Here is a 3,494-nt window from a genome sequence, read left to right as displayed (position 1 = left end):
AATGGATTTCTCCCAGTGAATCTATTCCAAAGAAGCCGAATACAGTCCCATTGGGCGAAAGGTCATGGCGACGATTTTTTGGGATAACAACGGCGTCATCCTCATGGATCACTGGACTATACTACAGTGAGTTATTGGACCGCTTTCACAAAAAATTGAAGGAGACTCGGCTGCATTTGGCGAAAAAAAGGTGATGTTTCTCGACGATAATGTACCAGCACATTTATCCGGAGTTGTCGCTTCCAAACTGCATGAATTGCGTTATAAATTGCGGCTGCTCCCGCCGTATTGGCTCCCTGCGTCATTTTATTGTTCCCTATCATGAAGTGACTCGCGGGGGAAAAAATTTAGTTCAAACGAGGAAGTCATCGCTGAGGCAGAGGCGTATTTTGGAGAGTTCGGCAAGTCCTTTTTTTTGGAGGAGTTAAAAAAGTGGCCGGAACGTTGGGAGAGGTGCATCTTTCTGTTGAAAAACAATTTTTTTTTTTAAATGGTGTCTTCATTTCTAACACGGAGACTTATTCAACACCCTTCGTATATACACAGTCTGTCTAACAAAAGCGTGACTGCCATAACTTGGAAACTATTTGACTAATTTCCCATACCCAGAAACTACGTACATTTTTTTTTTTTAAATTCAACAAATATAATATAATATAAATCAATTTTTAGCAATAAAAAAAATTTATTGGGGATTAATAACTTAAATTGGAAATATTTAGGCTACTTTCCTTTAATTTTTTGTTTCTCTTTAATTTACTCAAAGTCTCTAGAGCGTAGAAGGTCTATACTCCCACTGTATTTTGGTTTAAGTGTAATTAAAGGAGAATTTTATGATTCATCCCTGGAACTTTCACACTTTTATATCCCTACTAGAACTTTATGCAACACTTACCCATTCCGTATTAAATTGGTGAACACGAATTATGGGCGTAATGCTCATATTGCCCGCGCACTAAGATAATTCAATGAGATCTCGAGTTCTATTCCGCTTGACGTTTCAGTGTCAAAATGAATTTTATGAATTTCTTAACTATTTTGCTTTTTATTTATTCATATAACTATCCCTGATAATTTACGATCATTAGTGGTCTTTAAAAACTATTATTATGTTTTAGACTTGAAATAAACGAAATAAAAGAAATCAATTTTAGAGTTATGCTTCCATTGACATTTTTGTCCAAAATTGTCAGTAAAATACAATACTTCAGCCTATGTACAGAAGGTTATGAAAGTGAAGCAAAATGCATCCCACGCTTTTAACTGTAATTTGAATTATTCTATTTGTATCTTAATTTTTGTTATAATTCTGTTCTGAGGTAGTTGACTATGACTGATCGTTCGATTTGCTATTACTTCATTATAGGTCTCTTTGTCATTAAAATTTATTTTCTACTTTTAAGTTCGATTAGCAATAAAGCATGTTTTTTAGTTTTTTTAACCTTTTTTTCTACTTTTTAGTTCGATTAGCAAAAAAGCGTGTTTTTTAGTTTTTTTTTAACTATTGTATTTTTTATTATGAATGATCATTGTTATCATTGCAGTCAGTGAATTAATGATTCGATATCTTCGTGTTATATTTAATTCCTTTCTTATCGACTGTGAGTCTAAAGCTATGCAGTTATCGTCCGTGATAAAGAAGTATTCGGGATGAAGAACTTATTTCGTGAAGGGAGCCTGAGAAACGGCTACCCCACTCCTGAAACGGAGATGTAACAACAAAATATACTGACATAATCAATATGTTACATACTTTTTCCCATATAGGTATGTAGATCATTGATTGAAGGTCGAGCCTTGTTTTTCTGAATGAAAATTATTGTTTTCATTTAGTCAGTGATTTATAGTCCGATTTAATTGTGTTATATATAATTTCTTCTTTACCGACTACATGTCCAAAGAAAGGCCAGCATTGGCCTTGACACAGAATAGATACTCTCAGCACAGAAAAAGGAGACCGTGGATTATATTGACACAATCAAAACGAGATGTAAAGTTCCAGTTTGGTTTTTTTAGTTAATTTTTGTTGTGAATTGTACTTTAATCGATAAAATTTTATAAATGAAATTATGGCAATGATAAATTCCTTCTTTACTTTCCAAAATTTTGTTCCGTAAAATAATTTCAAAATTTATATTTTGATTATTTTATTGTAATTAACATATTTACATCTTATATGAAAATTATTTCATCTTATATGAACATTGAATAGAGTAAATTTGCGTGTATGAGACTTGTAGTATCTACGCATGTGTAAAGACTATACAAAGTGAGAATGCAACTACCCGAGCCCGAGCAAGTCGTAGACTCCCGAAATCAGTGAGAGTAACTCGGAGAGTGCAGGCATGCGCAGACCGCGCGTTAGCTCTGCCTTTTTTACTCTTCTACAGATGATCTAAAAAAAGAAAATATTATATTAATCCTGGCAATCCTAATAAGGATAATGGAAAACTTTTATCAAATTATTGCATTGTCATGGGTCCTTGATAGGTGTGCAAAATTACAAGTCGATCAGATTTTTAGAAGCCAGTGAAAATTAAGCTCAAAGATTCCGTTACATACATACATACAGCCCGAGCTAATAAAAGTGTGTTAAAAACACCCAGTTCATTCGCATATAAACCTTAACTATAGGCTAAACTCAACGTATTTGATAACTCAAAAATTTCTGGAATATCTTTTGTTATAGGTAATGTGCCTGTGTGTTTTAAACAAGTTTTCTACATATTCTCAAGAGACTTATCCGAAACGCCAAAATAAATCAACTTTTATTCGAATTGAATATTTTCAACTGTAAATGTATTTAATTTCAATGCCACTCGTATACTACTTACCGGTACTTAAATAGGCATATAAGACATTCAGGTAGTAAATTCAAGTCATAGGCACATTTAATAATAATATAAAAAATTTTAGATTAATTTTCTGACTTTTGTTTGCCCATGTAATGAACTGTGTGTGCTGATTAAAAAGTGTGTGGAAAGAGAAGTTTGACATACCCTGTTGGACAAAGCTGCCTTAAATAAGTTGCAAAACATGTCGAAGTAAAGGATTTAGTAAGGTCACGCCACCTTTCCTTCTTATATATAAGTATATAGTACATATATATATATATATATATAAGTATATATAAAGTATAATTGAATCATATACCCAATATTGGGTGTTTGGGCGAGGCCTTCTTCTATATTGTTCCGCAATTGGAGGGACTCTCAGTTTTAAGCCGACTCCAAACGGGAAACGGTTTTTTATGATGAGCTTTTTGGTTCGTAAAACTACTTAACTTTTGAGCTCTTTGGCTTAACATTGCTCTTCAATGAAAGGCGGGTAGAAGTAGGAACGATATATATAAATTAAGGGCCATTAATAACCATACTTCGCGAAGAGTCTACGAACTGAGTTTATCTCGTTGAACAAAAGCTGATCTAACAGGCGAATTGTAAGCAAATCTAGACAGTCCACGAGTTGAACAAAGCACTGGAGGTATTGCTATG

The sequence above is a fragment of the Anastrepha ludens genome, chromosome 4, assembly GCF_028408465.1.
Source record: "Anastrepha ludens isolate Willacy chromosome 4, idAnaLude1.1, whole genome shotgun sequence".
Taxonomy (NCBI): domain Eukaryota; kingdom Metazoa; phylum Arthropoda; class Insecta; order Diptera; family Tephritidae; genus Anastrepha; species Anastrepha ludens.
Note: the sequence above shows the minus strand (reverse complement) of the source record.